The sequence below is a fragment of the Schistocerca americana genome, chromosome 3 (assembly GCF_021461395.2).
Source record: "Schistocerca americana isolate TAMUIC-IGC-003095 chromosome 3, iqSchAmer2.1, whole genome shotgun sequence".
NCBI lineage: Eukaryota > Metazoa > Arthropoda > Insecta > Orthoptera > Acrididae > Schistocerca > Schistocerca americana.
The window spans coordinates 277,164,455-277,192,176 of NC_060121.1; the positions used below are offsets into that span (position 1 = coordinate 277,164,455).

The 27,722-nt window shown below is 42.0% G+C and overlaps 1 protein-coding gene across 6 annotated transcripts in view; it reads left to right on the top strand.

Moving 5' to 3' along the window:
- LOC124605120 (ribonuclease 3) overlaps nt 1-27,722 on the top strand; it is a 295,599-nt gene that overhangs the window by 212,771 nt on the left and 55,106 nt on the right. The gene's annotated exons all lie outside the window — the stretch shown is intronic.

A 27,722-nucleotide genomic window follows, 5' to 3' on the forward strand; every position in this document is an offset into this window, starting at 1 on the left:
AGAGAGTTTGGCAACATTAGACTGAAACAGGGGAAAGGAGTACAAAAGAAGACAAATGGGTAATTTTGAGAGATGAAATAGGGAAGGCAACAGAGGATCACATACGTAAAAAGACAAGACCTAGTAGAAAGCTCTCGATAACACAGGAGATACTGAAATCAACTGACAAAAGAGGAAAATACAATGATGTAGTAAATGAAGCAGGCAAAAGGGAATCCAGGTTTTTAAAAAATGAGATTGACAGAGAGTTCAAAATGGCTAAGCAGGAGAAACTTAAGGAAAAATGCAAAGCTGTAGAAGTATGCATGACTAGGGGTAAAACAGATGTTGCCTACAGGAAAATTAAAGGAGACTGTTGGAGAAAAGAGAAATAGACATATGAATATCAAAAGCTCAGATGACAAGCCAAAGGAGGGAATATATAGGTCTATATAGAGGAGACAAACTTGAGGAGAGCCGAAGAGGAGGAGGTTTGTGAAGATGAGATTGGAGATATGATACTGCAAGAAGAATTTGTCAGCATACTGAAATATCTGAATGGAAACAAGACCCTGAAGAGGGTGACATTCCTTCAGAATTATTGAGATCCTTGGGAAAGTGAAATATGAAAAAACTGTTCCACATGGTATGCAAGATATATGAGAAAAATATAAATACTATCACACATCTAGGAAGAATGTAATAATTCTAATTCCAAAGAAGGCAAGTGCTGACAGGATAGGTGTGTGTACTACTGAACCATCAGTTTAACAAGTCATGGTTGCAAAAAAAGGACACAAATTATTTATGGTAGAATGGTAAAACTGACAGAAGCCGACCTCGGGGAAGATCTGGAGAAATGTAGAAACACATCAGTCAAAACTGACCCTACTTATCCTTGAGATAAATTGAAGAAAAGCAAACCTACATTTATAGCATTTGTAGATTTAGAGAAGACTTTTGACAATGTTTACTGACCTACACACTTTCAAACTTTGAAGACAACTTGGATAAAATACATGGAGCGAAAGGTTATTTACAGCTTGTACAGAAACCAGACTGCAGTTATAAAGGGTCGAAGGGTTTGACAGGGAAGCCATAGTTGAGAAGGAAGTGAAACAGGGTCGTGTTCTATCCCCAGTGTTATTCAGTCTGTGCTCTTAGGAAACAAGGAAAAATCTTGAAAGCCAATTAAAGTTCAGGGAGAAGAAATAAAAACTTTCAAGTTTGCCATTGTCATATTATTCTGTCAGAGACAGAAAGGAATTTGGAAGAGCAATTGAACAGAAAAGATACAAAGAGATCATAAGATGAACACCATTAAAAATAAAACAAGAATAATGCAATGTAGCTGAATTAAATCAGCCAATGCTGAGGGAATCAGATTAGAAAATAAAATACTAGACGTGGTAGATGACTTTTATTTTTTGGGTGGAAAAAAATCTGATGATGGCCAGAGTAGAAGGGATGGAAAGAATGCAAACTGGAAATAGCAAGAAAATTATTTCTGGAAAAGAGGTAGGAAGTCTTTTCTGAAGGTATTTGTCTGAAGTGTAGCCTACTATGGATGTGAAACATTGAATTACAAGCACTTCAGACAAGAAGAGAATAGAATCTTTCAAAATGCGGTAATATACAGGAATCCCGAAGATTAGACAGGTAGAACAAATAAAAAATAGAGGGATACTGAATTGAATTGGGGTAAAAGAAATTTATGGCACAACTTGGTTAAAAGAAGGGGTCAGTTGGTAGATCATATCCTGAGGCATCAAGGAATTGTTGATTTGGTAATGGAGGGAAATGTGTGTGTGTGTGTGTGTGTGTGTGTGTGTGTGTGTGTGGGATGGGGGGATGATGACACTGTAGTGGAGGACTAAAGCTCAAATAAAATTAACAGGTATAAGTCGATATAGGTTGCAGTAGTTAAACACAGATGAAAAGATGTGCACAGGATAGAATAGCATGGAGAGCTGCATCAAACCAGTCTTCAGACTGATGACTACAATAAGTATGTAAAATCTTTTTCACACTTCTGCTAAAACTCAATATTGCAGCTACAGTCATTCCATTGCCAAGGGTTGTAACTGACAAGTTGACATCTAATTCAAAGAAATTTATCTGTGCAACCTAATAAAAACTTATATAATAGTACAAAATACTGACTTCAGTGCAGTGCTTAGAATACACAAGGAAGACTGTCATCAAAATTTAATTCGCACAAGGTGATACTTCGAAGTACCCACGTCGCAAGACCAGCTACATTACAATGTTGTTTCTCTGGTGAGACAACACTAAAGACATTGGTCCTCTGTTTCTTTTAACTATGAATTATATCCGCTTGTTCAGAATAATAAATACTGCAGTTTTTTTCTACTGTTGTCAGAACATGTTGAGAAAGGTAAACATCTAGGTATCACAGATTACACATTTACAAAAGAAATAGGCAAATATGTGATACAAAAATGAGGGGGTAAAAGAAGTGCAGGAAGTCAAACTGAACATCATAAACTGAAGAGACAAAGGAACTGGTACACCTGCCTGATACCATGTAGGGCCCCCACGAGCAGGCAGAAGTGCTCGCAACACGACATGGCATAGACTCAACTAATATCTGAAGTAGTGCTGGAGGGAATTGACACCGTGAATCCTGCAGGGCTGTCCATAAATCCATGAGTATGAGGGGGTGGAGATGTCTTCTGAACAGCACGTTGCAAGGCCTCCCAGATGTGCTCAATAATGTTTATGTTTGGGAAGTGTTTAAACTTGAAGTGTGTTCCTGGAGCCACTCTGTAACAATTCTGGAAGTGTGGGGTGTCGCATTGTCCTGCTTGAATTGTCCAAGTCCATTGGAATGCACGATGGACATGAATGCATGCAGGTGATCAGACAGCGTGCTTACACACGTGTTACCTGTTAGAGTCATATCTAGAAGTATCACGGGTCCCATATCGCTCCAACTGGCTACGCGCCACACCATTAAAGAGCCACCACTATCTTGAACAGTCCTCTGCTTATGTGCAGGGTCCATGGATTCATGATGTTGTCTCCATACCTGTACACATCCATCTGCTCGTTACAATTTGAAATGAGACTCATCCGACCAGGCAACATGTTTCCAGTCACCAGCAGTCCAAAGTCAGTGTTGACAGGCCCATATGAGGTGTAAAGCTTTGTGTCGTGTAGTCATCAAGGATACACGAGTGTGCCTTCTGCTCTGAAAGCCCATATCAATGATGTTTCGTTGAATGGTTCACACGCTGACATTTGTTGACGGCCCAGCATTGAAATCTGCAGCAGTTTGCAGAAGGGTTGCATTTCTGTCACGTTGAACAGTTCCCTTCAGCTGTCATTGGTCCCGTTCTCGCAGGATCTTTTTCCAGCCACAGCGATGTTGGAGGTTTGATGTTTTACCGGATTCCTGATATTCAAAGTACACTCGTGAAATGTTCGTATGAGGAAATCCCAACTTCATCGCTACCTTAGACATACTGTGTCCCATTGCTCGTGCACTGACTATAACACCACTTTCAAACACATGTAAGTCTTGATAAACTGCCATTGTAGCAGCAGTAATCAATCTAACAAATGTTCGAGACACTTGTTGTCTTATATAGGCGTTGCCTACCGCAGTGCTGTATTCTGCCTGTTTACATATATCTGTACATGCCTATACCAGTTTCTTTGATGCTTCAGTGTATTTGATTTGTTTATTACTAAAATGGGATAACTCCTCAAAAACTGAAAGTGCAGATTTTGTTGGTATTAGTTTCTCAAAACATAGATTTGAGTTAAAAAGGGAGACCATGATTGTCTTGCTGCCTGTAGAGAGCATGTTTAATTCTGCATTTGTTTCTAATAGGGGGCAACTCTAGGAGGTGTCATGCTTTAAAAATAAATTTGTGGCTGGCCTGGAATTATGCTGAACCAATTGGTGATTTTTGTTGTAAACTTTGACTAACTATCCCACTTATAATATGGAGAGTTTGCAGTTTCAAATCAGAAAAAAAGCAACAGAAGTGTAAGTGTGATTATTTTTTTAAGTATGAAATGGGTTTTTCATTTTGAGATACACAACAATGGGTACTTTGTCTCCGAAAAGGAAACTCCACTTGTTCAACAGTGCATGCAGAGGCCAAAATTGTAATCATACAGTTGTATGAATGTTATTGTTCTTAACAGAGAGTAGCAGTTCCACAAAATCTACCACTGTTTCCCCATTGGAGGACTTAGATATAGTGAAAAAGAACGTACGGGGACTATGTGCTTATTGTATTTGTCACTTAGCATCAAATCCACCCACCTTGATCACTTTAAGGTTTATGCAGCAAAAATAAATGAAATAGTGAATTTTAAAACATGATAGTCCCCTTGATACAAAAAGATCATCTTGGCTGAAACAGTGTGAACAAGCACTAGAAAACAGGACAGAACATAATTTGTTCCCCATTACTTTGTGTACTATGAGTACAGTTCAGAAAAGAAAAGGCAAGTCCTATATCGAAGGACTCGAAGTCTGAATCTTTACATTAGTCAAAGCCAGGACATATTTTCCTAACAATAACACAGCTTCCACAAACCAAAGCATTTGATGGAAGTGTTCCCATACACAAGAAGAAGAAAGACGGAATGAGAAACTACGGAAGTATATTACATGTAGACAGTATCAAGTTCTCATAATCGGTTGGAAACATGCCTACAACAGAAGTGGACAAAGATGACTGAAAAATGAGATAGACAATATCAATTTTTTATAATCAGTTGAAGACGTAGCCTACAACAGAAGTGGACAAAGATAACTGGAAAGTAACTAGAACCAGTCATTTTTTGTAACATGTTTTGCACTCATTTGTACAGAAACCTGTGAACAAGCAGCCAGTCATAATTTGTGACATGTGTTGTATTAATTTTATGTACTTACAGCACTTTTATGAAGACTTAGAGTTATAAAGATGATAGTAAACATATTTTCATTGCTTTAGGTTCAGAAACATTTAGAAACAAAAATTTATTTGTCCATAGAATTGTTCAGGGTATATGATCTCATTGTCAGTATGTAAAATTACTCCCGTCAGATGCTCTGCATTCATTTGCTGGGTACAGGCTTGGCAACCCCAGGGTTACTGAGCAGGTGACATGTAAGCACCACCAGTCCCCCTTCACCGTAAGCTCTGGTTATGCTTCAGCGACTACCGTGTGGCGCGGTGGTGGAATGTTGTGTGTCTTATGGAATGGTGACCTTTGCTTGACTGCCTGGATTGTGAAGATGGACTAAACCTCTTATAAAAAAACACCTCAATCTCAAGGTGTGCTGCGTGCTAATAATGTGCATGGCTGTTGAGGTGGAACAGTCATTAGCAGACAACCTCTGGAGGACCTGCCACACCTCAGTTGTATAAGGCTTACTCAGGCATGCGGGGCTCTGTCTGAGTGGACCCTTACTTCCATGGCTGCCCTTGGGACCGAAATGGATCCTCCAAAATCTTCTTTTCCTCCTCCCAGCAAAAAGGGTGGGCCACTGGAAGGTACTAACCCAGTCTAACAAGAGGGCTCATGTAGTCAGTCCCCCTGACTCCACTTGTTTGAAGTACAGTCTCTAGTAACAGAACGCATGCTGGTCCTCAGAATGTGTTTCTCATAGTGAAATGGAAGGAGGGTAGTTTTGAGAAGGTTTTGCCCTTCTATATACAAAAGGGTTTGGAGGGAATCTGTGGCTCCTTAAAATTGGTGAAGCGCTTGGGCAATGGGACCCTGCTTGTGGAAACTTCCAATTCCCAGCAAGCAGCTAACCTCCAAACTGCTAAATGCCTTGGGGAATATGCAATAGAGACTGAACTGCACTTTGAATTATAGCAAAGGTGTTGTGACATGCAGGGACATAGTTGACATTCTCAAATAGGAATTGCAATGTGAGTGGGCTCTGGAAGGTATAGTTGACATGCAACATATCATGAAGAGGGTTAATGGCAATCTTATCAAACCCGACTCCTTTATCCTGACCTTCAGTAGCATGAAACTTCCTGAGCATGTTAAGACTGGCTTCATTTGCCTTAGTGTGAGGCCTTATTTCCCAACCCCAATGCACCATTTTAAATACCAACATTTTGGGCATACTACCTTAGGGTGTAAAGGCGAAGCGACTTGCGGGAAGGTGGCTCATGAAGGAGTTGGTTGATCATCTCCAGCCAGATGTATCAATTCTCTGGGAACCATTCTGGAGTAGGGACTGCTGAATCTTTTTAGAGGAATGTAAAGTACAGGAAATAAAAACTACCAAGCACATCCCATATGGTGAGGCTAAAAAGACCTACAAGTCCGTGCAGCCTCCCACATTTGTAACGTCTTTTACGTCAATGGTTCAGAAGCCTACTCCAAAAGTGGATGCCTCTACGCAGGTGGAGCTGCTGAGTGTTGGCACTAACACCTGCACATGTCCAGAGCACTTACAAGGCAGCAAGTGTTTCAGAGCCTGTAGCCATTATTCGAACAGCAGACAAAGGTACAGTGGCCAACTTGGGCGAACCCCTGGCACCTCCAACACCTGAGGCTGTTCAGAAGCCCAGCAAGGCCATTACCACTCACATGTTGACTCCACCAAAGCCCACAAGACTATGAAAGTCTCCTATAAAGCAGCTACAGCAGGTAAAATCAAATAGTAAACCATCCGACCATGTTGATGTGATTTTACCTGATGCTTCATCTGACTCATCCCCAAAGCTGATGGAGTATGAGGTGTGCGTGGGGCAATCATCTCACCCCAAGACTGCCCCTCCCCCTTCTGCACTCTCCCAAACCCATCGGAAAGACAGGATGAAGGTGCTACCCCCATCATAGATGGCTCCCATACTTCAGTGGAACTTGCAGGGATTCAGGACGCATGTGGAGGAACTTCGTCTCTTGTTTCAGGGTAGACCATTGTGTCTGTGTCCCCAGGAGACTTATTTCCATCAATCATACCCCCCTGATCCACAAGGCTATGCACTCCACATAAAGGACAACCTGTGTGGCGAGTGAGCTAGAGGAGGTGTAGGTATTTTCATTAGGACTGACTACCACTCCTCGTCTTTCTCACTTACAGTGACTTTACAAGCCATTGCTATATCCGTGCATGTGCGTCATCCATTGACAATATGTTTCCTTTACTTGCCCCCACATGGTGCACTTGATGAAGAGGCCTTCACCAACTTTATTACACAGCTCCTTCACCCCTTCATCCTCGGTGGTGATTTAAATGCCCACAGAATGCTTTAGGGCTCTGCAACTACCTGCCCCATGGGCAGAGCAAGACTAGGTCATTCTCTGCCATTGATCTCTCGCTTTGCTCTCCAGCTCTTGCCCACAGTGCTCAATGGGAAGTGGTCGATGACTTGCACAGAAGTGATCACTTCCCAATCTGGATTCACCTGCCAGATGGCATGGACCTCGAAAGGACACCACTGCAGTGGGTGCTCAGTAGAGCTGACTGGGCACTTTATAGCCAGTTGACCCAGTTCGAACACTGCGCGAATATCGAGACATGGGTGGATCATGTTACCAAAATGGTCCACGACGCTGCTGCAGCATCCATTCCACAGTCCACGGCCCAACAGAAGAGGCAACCTGCCCCTTGATGGAGTGCTGAATACTGCAAAAATCAAACAAATTTTTGGGAGAGGAGGGAGGTGCCCCATGGCTGCTGTAATGAATAACAGAAGTCTCAAAACGGAACCGCAAGACATTGCCCAGACTATGGCAGCGTATTTTGTCACTGTAACTGCAACAGCTAGTCAGGATCCACGTTTCCAGTGCCATAGATGTGTTTCTGAGAGATGTAGTTTGGACTTCCAGTCTACCTCTAATGAAGTTTACAACTGCCTATTCTCCATGTGGGAGCTGGATTTGCATTGTCTGTGGCTCATAACACATCCCCTGGCCATGACAGGATCCATTACAGTATGCTGTGGCACCTCACAAGGCAAAACAAAGATATCCTCCTCGCACATTTTAACACCATTTGCGTGTCAGCTCACTTTTCTGACTTGGGACGTGAGGCAGTTTTCATTCCTCTTTTAAAACCTGGGAAAGACTGCACATGCCCAAGTAGTTACCATAGTGTTGCCCTCACTAGTTGCATGGGGAAGATCTTGGAGCAGATGGTCAACCGCCGCCTTGTCTGGATCTTAGAATCCCAGCGACTCCTTAGTCGCTTTCAGTGTGGGTTCAGGAGGTATCGCTCCACCTTTGATAACCTTGCCCTCCTAGAGGCGGCTATACAACAAGCTTTCCTATGCTGGCATCACCTTCTATGTGTATTTTTTGACACTGAGAAGGCCTACTATGCTACTTGGAGGTATCTCATCTTGGAGCAGCTTCATGAATGGGGCTTTCGTGGTTGTTTTCCCATTTTTATTCATTCCTTCCTCTTGCCACGATATTTTAGATACTGAGACAGTGACGTCCTGTCTGATCGCTTTGTGCAAGAAATAGTGCCCCTCCAGGTAGCGTTTTAAGTGTGACTGTCGTTGACATAGCTATTAATAGCATTATGTCCGTAGTTGAAAGTTCTGTCCAGTTTTCTTTGTTTGTGAATGACTTCACTGTGTTTAGTTCCTCTTCAAGCCTCACAACGACAACGCGTCAGTTGCAACTCACTCTTAGACATTCGGATGAATAGGCGCAGACACGTGGTCTTAAGTTTTCCAACAAGAACTCCGTGTGTGTTCTTTTTCACCGTTCTACTTCGATTTTAACCTTTCCTGTGTTGAGGATGAGGGACACTGTCCTTACTTTTAAAGACACATTGAGGTTTCTGGGTCTCATATTTGACTCTAAGCTTACGTGGTTACCACATCTTAGGGACCCGAAACAATGGTCACTTAAGGCTTTAAGTATTTTAAAATGTCTTAACCACATTACATGGGGAGCAGGCAGGACTTGTCTGCTCCAGTTTTACAGGGCATTTGTCTGATCTCGGCTTGATTATGGGTGCATGGTGTATGGGTCTGCAAGACCTTCTTATTTAAAGATGTTGGACATGCACCATGAAGGGCTTCGGTTGGCCACTGGGGCATTCAGAACAAGCCCCATACCAAGCCTCTGTGCAGAGGCTGGTGAAACGTCACTTCATGTGAGGTGACGGTTACTTATGGTGCACCAGGCATATACAACAATGTCCACATCATACATACCTGCATACCGTACTGTTACTCAGCTTCCACAGGAACAGCTTTTTCATAACCAGCAACAAGCAACAAGGCCCCACAGGATTCACACACAGTATTGCCTTTTCGAGATGGATATGGCTGGTCTTAATGTTCTACATGGAGGTTTGAGCAATTCCCACCTTGGCTCCTTGAGAGACCTAGACTTATTTTAGATATGACTAATTTTAAGAAAGATAGAGCACCAGATTTTACATTCCAATCTCTATTTTTTCACATTTTAGATGTGCTTTACGGTTTCACTGTTGTTTACACTAATGGCTCCAAACAAGGGAATTCCCATGGTGGCTGTTCTGTAGTGTTGCCTGATCATGCCAATAGGTTTCACACGCCTGACAAACATACCATCTTCGCAGTGTAGCTCCACGCAGTCCTGAAGGCACTGGAGCGGATGCATCGTATTCAGGGCTATTGGTTTCTCATCTGCTCCAATTCCCTTAGTGCTTTACAATTGTTGCAGAATCTGTACCCAGCTGAGAAGTTGGTCCAGATTATATATGACCAACTGTACTTGCTCCAGTGGCGGAGTAAGCAGGTGTCATTCTGCTGGGTGCCAGGTCAAGTCGGCATATGACTCAGTGAACAGGCCGACCGGGCTGAGCTTTGTATTACAGCGGGAGGATCACTCATTTTGTGATGCTTATGGTGTGCACATCTCTATCCACCACATTTTAACGGAGTGCATTTTATACCATGATGCAAGGGCAGCAGCAGAAATTGGTGGGTATCTGCCCTCTATTTTAGCAGATGATGAGACAAGTGTATCTAGGGTTTTAAAGTTTTGCGATTTGTCTGGACTATGGCCTAAACTTTTAGGCTGGATGTTTTCGTGTGTTGCAGAGTGGCTGGCTCCTCCCTTTCTTCCTTGCGGTCAGCCAGCCATATCCATCTTCTATATTGTTTTAGCCCCTTCTACCAGTTTCTTCCTGTGCCATTCGTGTTTTATTACTGACGCAATGCTTCATCCCATGCTTTGGTGTGGGGCTGCACGTAGTTTTCCAATCTTTTTTACCTCTGTCTTACATTCTGTTTTATCTTTCTGTACTCTGTATTTTCCTGACAACTGTTTCAGTCTCTTTTTGCGCAGGCACTAAAGACCTAGCCATCGTGCGCCCATACCAGACTCTCCATCCATCCATCCATCCTGTAAAATTTCTCCAACATTTTGGCCCACTATTGCAAATGGTTTTCCCCAGTAAACCAAACACCCTACGAAATGTTGGAGGAATCTTTCATATTGACAATGTATTTACATACCCTGAAGAATTTTATGGACAGTAAAAATGTCCATGAAAATCTAAATGTACAAATAAGTTGTTTCCTTATCATTTAAATGTATTTCATATCATAATAATGTACAATAGTTATTTTGTACTCAAAATACGAGGGTGGTTTGTAAAGTTCTCGGAATGGAATAGCAAAAAAGTACTTACATCACTGAAACTTTTTTTATTTTCTTGGTCCAATGATGTTCCATTGCCTTGATCCCATCTCGAAAATGAGTTTCCTCCAGGCCTGCAAAATAGTTGTCAAGTTCGGCTATCAATTCTTCATTTGGAGTGAATCTTCGTCCACCAAGTAAAATTTTCAGTTTTGGAAAGAGATGGAAGTCTGATGGAGCCATATCAGGTGAATAAAGCGGGTATGGCAACAATTCATATTTTAGTTCGTGTAATTTTGCCATGGCGATGTCATGTGTGTCATGTCTTGATGGAAGGTGACTTTCTTCCTTGCTAAACCTGGCCTTTTATCATGTATTATTTGTTGCAAGTTGTCCAGTAATTGTTTACCTAGTGGGCAGGTTATCTACAAACAGAATCTCCGTCGCATCCCAGAACACTGATGATATGAACTTTCCCGCCGAAGGAATTGGTTTTGCTTTCTTTGGTGGTGGAGAATCAGCATGTTTCCACTGCTTTGACTGTTGTTTTGTCTCTGGGGCATGGTAGTGCACCAAAGTTTCATCTGTGGTCACAAACCGGCGCAAAAAATCTTGTTCGTTTCTCCTAAAATGGGCCAAACATTTTTTCTATATGTCCATTCTCATTCATTTTTGATCCAGCGTCAAGAGTTGCGGCAACCATCCTACAGATAATTTTTTCATTTCTGATTCTTCAGTTAAAATGTGATACACCCTTTCAGATGACATTTGGCAAGCGTGAGCAATTTCATGCACTTTCAATCAGCAATCCTCCATGACCATTTTGTGCACTTTTGCAATGATTTCTGGAGTAGTGACACATCTTGGCCAACCACTGTGCGGATTATCTGAGCTTTCCCGACCAAATTTAAATTCATTTGTCCACTTGGCAACAGTTGAATATGAAGGAGCAGAGCCCCCAGTGCAATCTGTAAATCAACTTGAATGTACTTTGCTTTCATACCTTTCTTTATGGAGTACTTAATCACTGCTCGAATCTCTTTTTTTTTCCCCCCCATCTTCGCAAATCATTACATGGGATCAACAACAGAGCCACATCACCGCCACAGCTCTCTTCCAAGAGCACTGATGGGGCACGTGTTTACAGGCAACAGTCCAATGAATATCACATGAACAACTTGTTGCAATGGTGCTGACCTCTCGTGGAGATTCTGAGAACTTTTCAAACCGCCCTCATACTGTCATTCATTAAAAATAAGTTTTCACTTTCATGTAATTTAAATAAGTGCCTTAAAATACATTGTATTCCTCATTTATTACTGTAAGCGGATTACTGCATGTGAGAAAAATCAGCATGCTAGCAACAAGTATTTTCCAAACTATGAGTAGTTAATATCAGCTTGTGGGAATTCGGTTGGGTTGTAGCCCAAGGAAAAAATGCTTAATACTGTAAGACTCAATATATTTTGTATCGGTAAGTACAAATGTCCACATTACAGCGAGTCATACAGTGAACTGAATAGGCATGATGGTGCGGGGCATTAGGTCAAAGACTCAAAGATCCTGCGATGGCGGAGGTATGTTGTTCTTACTTGTCAACACCACACAGCCCCCACCCCCACAGTGTAGAGCACAGTTTGAGTGCAGTGGAGGGGGAACTCCTGTAGGTTGTTGTGGGTGGACGTTGAGGTGGGATGTTGGTTTGCAGAACCAGTAGAGGGGATAGCATTTAGGAGGTAGAGACAGAGGCCGAGAACCCAAGGAATGGCGTTGATGGTTATGCAGACGCATTTTTGGGTGAGGGCTGTGGCGGAAGCTCTGAGGGGTCATAGCTTGAGCACAAGTCCTCAGAGCTGGGAGGCTACATGACGTCTTTGGGCATGAAAGATACTGCATCGAGGTGTTCCAGTTTCACGCAGTGGAGAGAAACAGTGAGTGGCAAACCTTTAACCTTGGGTGTCCATCGTGTTAGCATTGCGGTTTATGACCTTGTATGGGCCTGAGTATGGTGGGGCAAGTGGGGCCTGGACACTGTCGTTGCAGAGAAAAACAAACTTGCATGAAAGGAGATTGGAGGGCACGTAGGAGTGGGGGGAGTATGGCTAGAAGGGGGTCAGGGAAATGTTTGCAAAATGCTTTCAGATCTGGCTTTACAGTGTCAGGAATGGGAGAGGGAGCGTCAGGGGGAGTAGGTTGTAACAGCTCCCCAGGGAGGACAGGGTTTTCACCATAGACAAACTCACTCGTGGTGCCCTCAGTATCTGGTTTGTATGATGACCGTAGGCCGAGGAGTACCCACAGGAGGTCCTCAGTCCAAAGACTGTCATGACAACACAGTGTTGTCTCGAAAGTGCGATGCCACTGTTCTACCTGGCCATTTCCTGGGCGTGGTAGGAAGTTGTGCAACATTTGTTTGTACCACACAGCTGGCAGAATTGGGTGAAGGGTGCTGATTCAAACTGCCGACCCTGGTTGGTGGTGACGGTAGCGGGGCAGCTGAAGCGAGAAATCCAAGAAGAAACAAAAGCCTTAGCCACGGTTATGGCAGTTATGTTCGTGAGAGGTACGGCCTCTTCCCACCGAGATAAACGATTGATACAAGAAAGAACATAATGAATGCCCACTGAATGGAAAGGGGACCGATGATGTCCAGGTCTACATGGTGAAAGCAGCCAGATGGAATGTCAAATTTGCTGAGTGGTGGAACAGTGTGCCTGGTGACATTGTTGCGCTGGCAGGTGATGCAGTTCCAGGCCCAGGTCTGACAATCGCACTTCATGTCTCGCGACACGAAGACTTAATTCCGGGATGTGCTCGAGAATGTAGTGCGTCCAACACTGAACGGCAGAGGGGAGTGGGGATGGGGGGTGGAGGAGTCACACCAGACCACCTCTCAGATCCTGGCAAATTTTACTTTGTTGAAAGACAGCAAAATGGAAGAGCTGTTGATGAGTTGCTGTGTATCCTCATCCTGGCTCTGTAGGGACACAAGGTTGGAAAGGTCAACAACTATTGAGGTGGCACTAATGCAGGAAAGAAAATCTGCAATGATGTCATCGGCGCCTTTGATATGGCGGATGTTAATAGAGAATTGAGAGATGAAATCGAAATGCTGAAAGTGACAGGGGGGGAGAGTCGAGAGGGGGGTTTGTGTATGGCATCTGCTACTGGCTTATGATCAGTCAGGATGTGGAAAGGTTGCCCCTTGACATTAGGGAAGAAGTGTTTCACTGCCTCATAAACTGGTAAAAGTTCACACTGGAAGGCTGAGTATTTTTGTTGGGCATGTGAAAGCTTCTTTAAGAGCAACTAAAGTGGTATGACCACGTCGCTGTGGCATTGTTGTAGGACCATGCCTACTGTGGAGTCTCTGGCATCCATGGTGATGAAGAGTTCAGCATCCTGGAATGAATGAGTGAGGGTGTCAGAGTCTTTCAGAGCATGGAAGGCTGCACACATTGGTTCGGTCCACAGAACGGGGCACGTGCCTGAAGTTTGCTTGCCGGTGAGGGTGATAGTGAGGGCGGCCTGGGTGTTGGCTGCTGCAGACAAATGACGATGCTAGTAGTTTATTGTTCCCAGGAACTGACGAAGCTCTTTGTATGTGGTAGGGAGTGGCATGGATAAAATTGATTGCATCTTTGATTCAGGGGTTGTATACTGGCAACCAAGACTGTATACCCCAAGAATTGGTATACCCCAAGAATTGGACAGATTGTTGGTGTAGTTGCAGTTTGTCAGTGTTAATCTCGACTACGTTAGATGAGAGAGTGTCCTTTGCTGTAGTGATGTGGCATTCATGGATATCATCGAGATATACGAAACAGAAGTTGAACTGGAGCGAGAGAGAGTCAATAAAGCATTGCCACGTCTGGGCAGCATTTTTAACCTGAATGGCATGAAATGGTAATCGTACAAACCAACAGGGGTGATAATCGCTATTTTCAGAATGTCCTCGGTGCGACTGGGATTTGGTGATAAGCGCATTTGCAATCCAGTATGCTGAAAATTGTAGCACCCACAAGAAGGTGAGAGAAGTCGGATTTGTTCAGTACAGGATAGTTGTTCATCGCAGTTCTAGCGTTCAACTGTCTCTAGTCGCCACATATACGAAAGGAGCCATCCTGTTTAGGGTTGAGGTGTATGGGTAACAACCAGTTACTATGGGAAGGCTGTAAAATTTCCACCTCAAGAAGTACCTGTATTTGTAGGTGAGCTGAGTTTAACTTGGGTGGGTTAAGGCGGCCAGCCTTGTGGCGAATGAGTGGGCTCTTGGACATGACAATGCAGAGAACAATTCCACTTGTGATGTTGGAAACTGAATGTTTGATGACTGTGTGGAAGCAGGACATGGTGTTGGTTGAATTTTTAGAGGCACATTGCTTGGAAGTAGCATAGTTGTCTGCTCGAGATGGAAATGGCAGTGAAAAAGTCCCATGTTTGTTATGTTTATGCTGGCACAGGTGGCAGTTTGAGAGTGCTGAGCATGTGGCAGGTGCTAGCGGCATGTGTAGAGACGGTCTATTGTCCATAGTGCATGAGAGAGGTGCGCTCGGCAGTGGCGGCATTGCTGGCACACATGGAGCTCTCGAGCAAGCTGTGCGAGGAGCACAGTGAAATGCTCCCATCGGGCTGTTGACATGATGAGCCGGGGCATGTTCGGAGGTGCGGAAACCACAGTTAGTATCACTATGCGGCACAATGTTCATGTTAGGTGGGGGCCCGTAAAGTGCTCTGAGGGACTGAACGGTCACTGGGGGCAGAAACATACCTGGCAATGTTCTTGATATGTTGCCCACTTTGTAAACCAATGAACCAGTAAACCACTCGCGCGTCGTGGGATCACGATCGGTACACATGGTCTGTCCTAACAAAGGTGAGGTTGCACATGGCGCTGTTGTAATGGTCACTCTGGAGGCCAGCGTCTGGTGCGTAGTTCATGCACGAAGTGCAGAATCCTTGTTAGCATGATGAAATGCAGGAACTTTGCTCACTTCGTTATTGTTTTCGAAATGCGCATGTCAGTGCACACTCGCTAGAAAGGCAAAGCCTCAGCCTATAGTCACATGTTACACTGTCGAGTGGCGAATGTGTTGAGGCAACGAAACTGCAGGAAACATGTTGTAGAATCCAGGTGGTGGTGAAGCAACGAAATGTCCCATTGTAGGTGCAGGAGCTTCGATATCCACATGCTGCGTGGCAGGATACATGGCCAAGCGGAATGAACGAAGGCATAAACAAAGCCGGCGCAGTAGATACGAAAATACTTGCACTACGAGGAAACAGTGCATGAATTCTTACTTGGGGTCACCACTATGGGAATTCAATTGGTTTGTAGCCCAAGGAAAATGCACTTAATGCTGTAAGACTCGATATATTTCATATCGGTAAGTACAAATGTCCACATTACATCAAGTCATACAGTGAACTGAATAAGCAAGATGGTGCAGGCCATTAGGTTAAAGAGTCAAAGATCTTGTGATGGCAGAGATATGTTGTTCGTACTTGTCGACGCCACAAGCTTTACATATTCCAGAAAATGAATTGTTTCACACAGCGGAAAGAAATTCTCCATTGAATTGTTAAATAAGGTTGTGGACTGTTTTTTCGACATCCTGAATAAGTCATCAATTATGAGTTGCCCCGTTTTAGAAATGGGTGATTCATTTGTCATATTCTCCTGACACAACATATTTTGATGATGAATTTCAAGCAAGCAGTAAGATGATGAATTATAAGTAAGAAATTAGTGATAAATCGAATGACCTGAATGCACGCTGCCTGTCTGAAGGATCTTTTGTTGGCAAGTGTGATGCATTGCTATATGTGGTTTTTGTTGTAAATCACATGTATACCATCTGTCAGGCAACTTGATTCCGTGGTTTGAGCATCCAGTGGTGGTGTTCCTGTGCCCATGCAGTCTCTATATCATTGGTGGAATCTGCAATAGTTTGTTGTGACCAATCATCAGTATGTCGTTGCACACAGCTGTTGAATATGGCACCAACAGTTCTCCCTGAGTTGAGGTATTTATGGTACACTTCAGGCATTGTAGCGTGTAAAGTGCCTAGTGCCTGCATGAACTTGGGATGGAGTTCCTACACTTCAGGCAGCCACATCTGGTGTGATCAAATGCTTGTGTATTGCACATGTTGCCTGTCCTACACTTGGCTCACATACCAGCAGCCAGAATAATGCCTGTTGGCCTACTAATATCCATTTCATAATGATTGATCCCTGACTTTCAGCTTGTATTCTGGCTACATCACATGACCAACATCAATGTGTTGTACCTTGCTGAATCAAGAAAATGTCTACTTTTATGTGCTGTATGAATATTACATTTTAGTTTAAATGTTGGCAACATACACTATTATGTTTAAGAGAAAGTATGCTGTTTGGAACATTTCTTTGTGAGTGTCAGCTTTGAGGAGTCATGGAAATCAGGCCATAATTAAGATAAAAATTTCCTTTGCACAGATTAAACATATAACCTTGTTCTATTTTCAGACAGATTTCTGTTATTTTCTGATTGACCATTGTGTCATTACAATATCAAGTGCCAGACTCTGTGATTGAGCTTACAGTTGCAAGTATTGCAGCAGAGAAAGCACGGGTGTAAAGCATGAAGTTTTGTTGTTACAGCATATGTTATTACCAGCAAATTCCCCTTGTGTTTGTCAGTTAAGAGTTTGCAAAAAAAAAATTGCATTAGTAGCTGCAAAATATACATATTCCTCTTTCCTGATGAGGCAGCAGTTTGTTGCGGCGGCTGAATTTTGTGTGTGTGTTTGTGTTTGTTTGTGTGTCTATCGGCGTGCCAGCGCTTTCGTTTGGTGAGTCGCATCATCTCACACACACACGTGGTTGTCATACCAGTGTGATGCCTTAGTTGTAATGTGCGATAGGTGCCTATTTACCAGCAGAGAATGACAACTTTATAGTTGCATTCCAATATAGCAGTGCCATGTTCAGTTTTTGTTACGAGTAGAGAGCAGTAATATGGGAAACTGCAAGTGATTGCTCGATATACAAGCAGCTCTCAGTAAATGAGCAATGAAAGGTATTGTAAATTTTAACAGTAAATGAAAAATCGATTGGCTTGAATAAATTTTGCAGGAAAGAATGATGAATGAAATAAAACCTGCCTTAATTGCTTTTGCTGCTGGCTGAGGCCTTGCTGCTGTTATTGCAGCTGCCTGCTTGTATCAGCAATGGTTCTGTTGCTATGTCAGTGCAATAGGCTCTTTGTGCATAACTCAAGTTTGTGTATATGACTCATTGAATTCTACAAGATAGTTTGGGGAATGCGTTTCAGAACAGTGTGACACAACTGTAAAGCATCATTTATCTTAAAATTATTGTTCTCCTTTGCTACCTCATTCATAACAAATGGTCAGATAAGTTCAATTTCGTTGAATTCATAATGTGCCCACAGGCAACCACAGACATTTAATTTCTTTTCCTTTGAGCACAGTACACTTTCTGAAGAATCATTCTAGTGATCTCAAGTGTGCTCGCATGTGTTCCAGTAGGTCAGTTTTAATAAATTCTGGAAGCTCTGCATTATTGTTTTCATCCATTCAATAATAGAATCCTTTCTCCATTTCATGATACTGGATTTATCATTGTGTGATATGGAGCCTAATATAAAGCAACCACAGATCTGTTTGTTAATTATTCAAGAACACTCCTAAAGCACTCTTCATAGTGTTTGACATTCATCTCAAAATTATCTGGACCCCCGCCCATTAAAACATAAGCCAGCATTTTGCACGAACCCTTCATCGTTTGCAGTTTGGCACATTATAATCATTTTTCTAGAACCAGACAATGTTTGGATTCCTCCTTTCCACCCATTCCACTCTTAAACACTTCCTCTGTGATAATCATTTACATTTCCCGACTCTTAAGGCATTTTTTTGTTCCTGTGTTTCTAACTTTCTGGAATGATTTACACCACACCAACTCTCATCTGTGTAATAAATAGTTCATCCAGTGTTTCACAAGTGCCTTATTTGTGCAAGAACTTGTCTCTTTTTCCTGCTATTCAGTTATTTTCTATCAGCACAGTTTATTTGTTAAACTTTGTCTGTCTGAAGCCCAATTTTTTAATAGCATGCCAAAGGGTTATTTGGCTCATGTCAGGTAAGTCTTCCACTTCAGTCTTCAACTTTTTTAATATGACTGCTGTTGTGGGCTGGCAGGAGAACCAACACCGTGTTGTTAGAGGAAGCCGAAAGGCACGCGTTTTAGCTCACACAGGCTGGCGTGAGGTGTGGAACAGGTGAAGGAAATTAGAATTTAGAAAAACGGACGTAGCTGGTGGAATACTTAACTTTAATCCATAAATGGTGAACGTCGCTCTTGACTGTACATTATTCACAATATCAATAGTAACTGAATATGGCGCGTTACTAGGTCGTAGCAAATGACGTAGCTGAAGGCTATGCTAACTATCGTCTCAGCAAATGAGAGCGTATTTTGTCAGTGAACCATCGCTAGCAAAGTCGGTTGTACAACTGGGGCGAGTGCTAGGAAGTCTCTCTAGACCTGCCGTGTGGCGGCGCTCGGTCTGCAATCACTGATAGTGGCGACACGCGGGTCCGACGTATACTAACGGACCGCGGCCGATTTAAAGGCTACCACCTAGCAAGTGTGGTATCTGGCGGTGACACCACAACTGCTACCATTGGAAACTGCTTTTCCACATAGAAATCATGCATTGTCCTTCTTATGATAACCTGTGTAAATTCATACAATGCAAACTTCTGTCACATTCTGGAATTCTTTTTGCTGATACAAGACATAAAGTTTCTCTCTATCCTCTCAAAATTCGCTTCACTGTACTTTCACTAAAACCAACACATTTAAAAGTTCTCTTTATTGGTCGTGATACGGAACTGCTCGCATCCTGTTCTTTTTTGGTCTCGAAGAAAGCACGTGCACTAATCGTCATAGCCTTTTCACAACTCCGTAAATGATGCATGGTTTCGCACAAGTACAAGGCAACTAATTATGTTACAAGGACTGTCTAACATGAGTACACTACAACATATGGGAGCACGGTTGTTTCCTATCTGATGGGAAGCTCAGAGGTAAACACTTCAGCAATGAATAAAGAACTGGAAATACGGTTCAGAAGTCTAACAACAAAGCAAATGGGAGCACATGGCACATAAAGATGCAAAAGCAAATAATTAAAGATGTAATATTAGTACTTTATATAGATTTATGTGCATAAAAATGCAAAAGCTGTGAAAGGCATCGACAGAGCTTGCATTAACACGTTTTGTCTTGTTAATATGAATCACTAATAGGTAACTGCAGCAATCTACATCCACCATTATTAGGACAAAATGGCTAATCAGAAAACAACGATAGTGTGCCTACAAAGAGAGAATGGTTGTGTCTTGAAATAGACAAAAGGAAAGTTTTCTCCTAATTACAGTCTGACTTATATGACTATTCAAAGTTGACACTCACCAAATAACGCTCAAAAGAGCACACTTTATTTTAAATACGCCGCCCCCATTGCAACTAAAATGTAATATTCGTACACCAATTAAAAGTAGATATTTTCAAGATATTTTCACAATTCTGGCAAGGAACAACACATCGATGTTTCTTGTGTGATGTAACCAGAATAAAAGTTCAAAGTCAGGAATGAGTCACCATGAAATGGATAATACATCACATGATGCATGGAATTTTACATTTGCTGTGGTGTCAGAAGTACTCTCCCACAAATGCAGCAGATACGTCTAATGTGTGCTAGCTTTGTGTGTGTGTGTGTGTGTGTGTGTGTGTGTGTGTGTGTGTGTGTGCGCGCGCTCGCGCGCGTATTGTGTACTGCTAGACAATGCTGCTCCCAACAACTGGGTCATAGCTCTAATCAAAATAATGGCAAATACAGTTTATCCCAAAAGTGATTACACAAAGCTGATAATTTAAAATCCTTAGAGGAAAGCCATATGATTTCTAGTTTGTTAAACCAATTTTTACTTCCTGATGCACTCACATTTAGACTCAAAAATCCTTGAGGAAAGCCTTATAATTCATTGTCTGTTTAAAAACAATTTTTTCTTTGTGGTTCAATCACATTTAAATGCAAAAACCTCAATGTGATTGTACCAGGAAATAAATGTTGTCTTAACAAATCATGGGCATCTCCACACAATCAAAATGTCATACTTCATAACAATATTTTTTTTTTTTTTCTGTAACTAATTTTATATTCCAATAACCAAAAATTAAATCCAATGGTGCTGAATAGTTCTTCAGTACTACCTGGGCTATCATTGTCTAGTTACAGTTTCGTGTGGAGGACTGTTCTTGTAATTACTGTAGCATTTCTCTGTGGTACACCATTTTTTGCTCTACTGTATTTTCTACTCAACCAGTGAATCCAAAACTAGAGAGAAACAGGGAAACAGTGCTATTGATTCATTTATAGTTTACATTTGAATTCTTTCACAAAAATGATTCATCAGTTGTTCTTGAACCTTTTCCGCCCAATTGAAAATAAAAATGAAGAAAAACCTGTGAAAACTTTTATTTTATTGAACAATATCACAACAGCAAAAATGAAGCCAATCCACAAACACTAAAAGTTGACCTTACTTGTATAGTAAAGGACTGTTTGTTAAGTTCTCTGTGGCATCTAATATTCTTACTGGATTTGCTGGTGTGGTAACGAACTACGTATCTTAAGTATAAGGCTCATATAACACTATAGAGTGATGCACAATGGTTGAACACTGGTATCACATTGAGGAGGACAGCTGTTCAGTTATACCCATTGAGCTGTTCAGATTTAGATTTCTCATGGTTTCCCCAAATTGCTTAAGGCAAATTCCTTTGTGCCATTAAAGAGATGTTTTAAGCCACAATCTTTCTTCCTTCATATAATACTTCACTGCCCAGAATGAATTTTCAATCTGCAGTGGTCTGTGCACTGATATAAACATCTTAGTATATTAATACTTTTTGCTGGACCAGGACTCAAATGTGGGACCAAGCGCTGTACCGACTGAGCTATCCAAGCACTACTCACAACCAACCTTCACATGCCTTACTGCTGCTGGAACCTCTTCCCCTACCTTCCAAACTCTGCAGAAGTTCTCCTGCATACCTATCAGGACTAGCACTCCTGGAAGAAAGGCTACTGTTGAGAAATGGTGTAGTCATAGCCTAAGGGATTGTTGATGTACCCGTGGTCTAGGGGTAGCGTTCTTCGGTCCCGGGTTCAATCCCCGCCACTGCCTAAATTTTGATAAATAATCAGCATTGGCGGCCGAAGACTTCCGGCATAAGAAGTCAGCCTCATTCTGCCAATGGCCTTGTCAAAGAGGGCGGAGGAGCGGATAGAGGTTCAGGGCACTCTCTTGTCCTAGGGGTGGGAAATTGCCCCTAAAGGTGGAAGAATCAGCAATAATCAACGACATGAGGATGCAGAAGACAATGGAAACCACTGCATTAAAGATACATAACGTGTACCCACAGGACACGTGGCCTGTAATTGAAGAAGTGTCATGATGATCTCTCCATTGGCAAGAGATTCCGGAATAGTCCCCCATTCGGATCTCCGGGAGGGGACTGCCAAGGGGGAGGTTACCGTGAGAAAAAGATTGAATAATCAACGAAAGGATAACATTCTACGAGTTGGGGCGTGGAATGTTAGAAGCTTGAACGTGGTAGGGAAACTAGAAAATCTGAGAAGGGAAATGCAAAGGCTCAATCTAGATATAGTAGGGGTCAATGAAGTGAAGTGGAAGGAAGACAAGGATTCCTGGTCAGATGAGTATCGGATAATATCAACAGCAACAGAAAATGGTATAACAGGTGTAGGATTCGTTATGAATAGGAAGGTAGGGCAGAGGGTGTGTTACTGTGAACAGTTCAGTGACTGGGTTGTTCTAATCAGAATCGATAGCAGACCAACACCGACAACGATAGTTCAGGTGTACATGCCGACGTCGCAGGCTGAAGATGAACAGATAGAGAAAGTGTATGAGGATATTCAAAGGGTAATGCAGTGTGTAAAGGGGGACGAAAATCTAATAGTCATGGGCGACTGGAATGCAGTTGTAGGGGAAGGAGTAGAAGAAAAGGTTAATGAGAATATGGGCTTGGGACAAGGAATGAAAGAGGAGAAAGACTATTTGAGTTCTGTAACAAGTTTCAGCTAGTAATAGCGAATACCCTGTTCAAGAATCGCAAGAGGAGGAGGTATACTTGGAAAAGGCCGGGAGATACGGGAAGATTTCAATTAGATTACATCATGGTCAGACAGAGATTCCGAAATCAGGTACTGGATTGTAAGGCGTACCCAGGAGCAGATATAGACTCAGATCACAATATAGTAGTGATAAAGAGTAGACTGAAGTTGAAGACATTAGTCAGGAAGAATCAGTACGCAAAGAAGTGGGATACGGAAGTACTAAGGAATGACGAGATATGTTTGAAGTTCTCTAATGCTATAAATACAGCAATAAGGAATAGCGCAGTAGGCAGTACAGTTAAAGAGGAATGGACATCTCTAAAAAGGGCCATCACAGAAGTTGGGAAGGAAAACATAGGTACAAAGAAGGTAGCTGCGAAGAAACCATGGGTAACAGGAGAAATACTTCAGTTGATTGATGAAAGGAGGAAGTACAAACATGTTCCGGGAAAATCAGGAATACAGAAATACAAGTCGCTGAGGAATGAAATTAATAGGAATTGCAGGGAAGCTGAGACAAAATGGCTGCAGGAAAAATGTGAAGACATCAAAAAAGATACGATTGTCAGAAGGACAGACTCAGCATACAGGAAAGTCAAAACAACCTTTGGTGACATTAAAAGCAACGGTGGTAACATTGAGAGTGCAACGGGAATCCCACTGTTAAATGCAGAGGAGAGAGCAGACAGGTGGAAAGAATACATTGAAAGCCTCTATGAGAGTGAAGATTTGTCTGATGTGATAGAAGAAGAAACAGGAGTCGATTTAGAAGAGATAGGGGATCCAGTATTAGAATCGGAATTTAAAAGAGCTTTGGAGGACTTACGATCAAATAAGGCAGAAGGGATGGATAACATTCCATCAGAATTTCTAAAATCATTGGGGGAAGTGGCAACAAAACGACTATTCACGTTGGTGTGTAGAATATATGAGTCTGGCGATATACCATCTGACTTTCGGAAAAGCATCATCCACACAATTCCGAAGATGGCAAGAGTTGACAAGTGCGAGAATTATCGCACAATCAGCTTAACAGCTCATGCATCGAAGCTGCTTACAAGAATAATATACAGAAGAATGGAAAAGAAAATTGAGAATGCGCTAGGTGAAGATCAGTTTGGCTTTAGGAAAAGTAAAGGGACGAGAGAGGCAATTCTGACGTTACGGCTAATAATGGAAGCAAGGCTAAAGAAAAATCAAGACACTTTCATAGGATTTGTCGACCTGGAAAAAGCGTTCGACAATATAAAATGGTGCAAGCTGTTCAAGATTCTGAAAAAAGTAGGGGTAAGCTATAGGGAGAGACGGGTCATATACAATATGTACAACAACCAAGAGGGAATAATAAGAGTGGAAGATCAAGAACGAAGTGCTCGTATTAAGAAGGGTGTAAGACAAGGCTGTAGCCTTTTGCCCCTACTCTTCAATCTGTACATCGAGGAAGCAATGATGGCAATAAAAGAAAGGTTCAGGAGTGGGATTAAAATACAAGGTGAAAGGATATCAATGATACAATTCGCTGATGACATTGCTATCCTGAGTGAAAGTGAAGAAGAATTAAATGATCTGCTGAACGAAATGAACAGTCTAATGAGTACACAGTATGGTTTGAGAGTAAATCGGAGAAAGACGAAGGTAATGAGAAGTAGTAGAAATGAGAACAGCGAGAAACTTAACATCAGGATTGATGGTCACGAAGTCAGTGAAGTTAAGGAATTCTGCTACCTAGGCAGTAAAATAACCAATGACGGACGGAGCAAGGAGGACATCAAAAGCAGACTCGCTATGGCAAAAAAGGCATTTCTGGCTAAGAGAAGTCTACTAATATCAAATACCGGCCTTAATTTGAGGAAGAAATTTCTGAGGATGTATGTCTGGAGTACAACATTGTATGGTAGTGAAACATGGACTGTGGGAAAACCGGAACAGAAGAGAGAATCGAAGCATTTGAGATGTGGTGCTATAGACGAATGTTGAAAATTAGGTGGACTGATGAGGAGGTTCTACGCAAAATCGGAGAGGAAAGGAATATGTGGAAAACACTGATAAGGAGAAGGGACAGGATGATAGGACATCTGCTAAGACATGAGGGAATGACTTCCATGGTACTAGAGGGAGCTGTAGAGGGCAAAAACTGTAGAGGAAGACAGAGATTGGAATACATCAAGCAAATAATTGAGGACGTAGGTTGCAAGTGCTACTCTGAGATGAAGAGGTTAGCACAGGAAAGGAATTCGTGGCGGGCCGCATCAAACCGGTCAGTAGACTGACGACCAAAAAAAAAAAAAGGATTGTTGCTAGGATGAATTTTCACTCTGCAGCAGAGTCCCACTGGGTATGCAAGAGAACTTCTGTGAAGTGTGTGAAATAAGAGAAGAGGTACTGGTGGAAGTTAGCCTGCTAGGTTGGATCACGTTTTGTGCTTGGATAGCTCTGTAGGTATAGGTAGAGCACTTGCCCATGAAAGACAAAGGTCCCAGGATTTGAGTTTCAGTCTAGTACACAATTTTAATCCACCCAGAAGTTTCATATCAGTGCACACTCCACTATTGTGTGAAACTTCATTCAGGAAAAAAATCCCCTAGGCTTTCTTCTAAGAATGCTATTCCCTCTAGATATTCAAGAAAATTTATGTGAAGTTTTGAAGGTAGGAAAAGTACTAGTGGAAGTAAGCCTGGGAAGGCAGGTCATGAGTAGCGCTTGGGTAGCTCAGTCAGTAGCGCAAATGCCTGTGAAAGGCAAAGGTCACATGTTCAAGCCCCAAGCCACCACTTAGTTTTAATCTACCTTTCATTTCACTGCCCAATCACAGGTTGAGTACCTACATTCTGTTTCAGTATTAATTTCAACTAAGACTACCATCAGTCTCCCACAAAATGATCATTTTCATTATACTCTGCACATGATGTTTATGTTCACTCACCATCAAACAGAAACTCCTACTATACTTCTCATGGACACCTTATTGATCTGGATTACCTGTGATACCCTCTGTGTGTCACTACTACTTAACATAATGCCTTTCCCCTTATTTAATTACTTAATTATTCTTTTAGAGAGACGCGTCACATACATGAAGTGCAAAAGTACTTATAACATGTTTAGTATTTGTCACAATACCATGTCTTAAAATACTGTGTCTTAAAAAAGCAAACAACTAGCACCACTAGCCATTCTCAAAAGATTTTCTGTGTCTTCCTACCATGCACTATAATTTTAAATGGTAAGTCTTCCTTTTTCTTCCCAGAGTTTTTTAATCATGTCTATTGTAATATCATTGTGCCACTAGCTTTCCCATTTTTAAGCTTTTTAATAGCTTTTCATGTTACAATTAATTCTGGATGTTCTTCAGCATCTCTTCCTTCTTCACTTACTCTCGTATGTGCAGTTGCCTTTTGCACATGTTCAGTAATCAGTGGAGATATTATCTCCATTATTTCTGTCCCTTTTTGTTAAAAAAATTTACAGCTCTTGTTTGCTATGTTAATTGCTAAATACAGTTGTTTTCTTTCACATTTTTTTTAACACTCAGTGTAATAACTTATAATTTTCTGTATAAAATGTTTTCATTTCCTCTTCAAATTCTACACATGACCTGGATTTTATTTAATTTACAGTGTTTTTCGCTTACCATCCGGCTCAATATCTATAATCAATTTTGGAGATATTTTCCCCTGTTCCCCTTTAATTGTACCTTCCTCTCGTTTCTTCTTGTTACCAAGCCTGTATTGCTATTCCCTCGTATTTATTGTAATTTTGTTTCAATTTGACCCTTTTATTATACCAGACCTTCGATGAGCTATAATGTATGCATGCATGCTTATATTTCCGTACTGTAACATCTCGTACTGGGGAATCAATCATACAACTGATAACCAAACCTCCACTAGTTAAATACCTCTGTTTATATCTATTAAGTAATTTGACCACTTCCAATTTCTTGACATTCTACCTACCTTCACTCTTCTTATTATACAAGGGTCTGTTGTTATTTTAGTATTATTTACCACTACTAATCCCTTATGGGAGAGTATATGTCCACATATTCTAATAAACCAGAAATTTAACCATATTGTAGCTAGGACTAACACTAATAATTGGCTCACATACCTTGACAGTTTATTTTAGAACACCTACGAGAGCAGTATCAGCAGCATGGCAGCATGCAAGGTATCCTTATCATTGCCCTTCTGTATCCACAACTGACAAAAAGCCTTCGTACCATTTCTCGGCAAGTCATGCATTCCTCCTCCCCAAAATTCATTTGAATTGAAGCTCTACCTTTTCAAACCAATACTCACAGGAGTTTGAGGACTTTTCCATTTGCGGTGGTATCCAGCATCTGACTATTTATCCACTACATGTGTTTTCTAACTCAGAAGTGGAGTGCTTTGTGCACACATTTAAGACCTGAATGAAGAAGACTGTGTCTGGAGCTTCCCATGACAGTGCATTGTCAAGCTTTCTGACTACATAGCAGGCGACACTGGTCAATGAGTGCAGTTCGACTGGCACGGATACAAAAGTCTTCAAACTCTAGCAACACAAACAGCGTACTGTTATCGAACCCAATGGTCCTCGGGGTCCTTCAGAAGCAGTAGCAACTGACAACATGTGAACAGTGGCAGTTGACGACCTTGACAACTGGTTGGCTACGTATGAAAAATTGCACAAGGCATTGACCACCAACAACCACATTACTGCCCAAAAATGGACTCGCAAAATTTTCTTGCACCTAGTCCCATGAGTGCTCTGGTACCGACCGTGAAGAGATTTGACATGGCATGCACCCTGGTTCTGCGCACAGGCCGTGCAAGACTGCAACCACGTGTTCGATGTTAAGATCAGTTGCCGGCCACTAGATGTGATGTCACACCATCACTTTCATCAGAGTCATACCGCAGTACAGTGCATGCAGTAACTGGAGAAAGTGATGGCACAA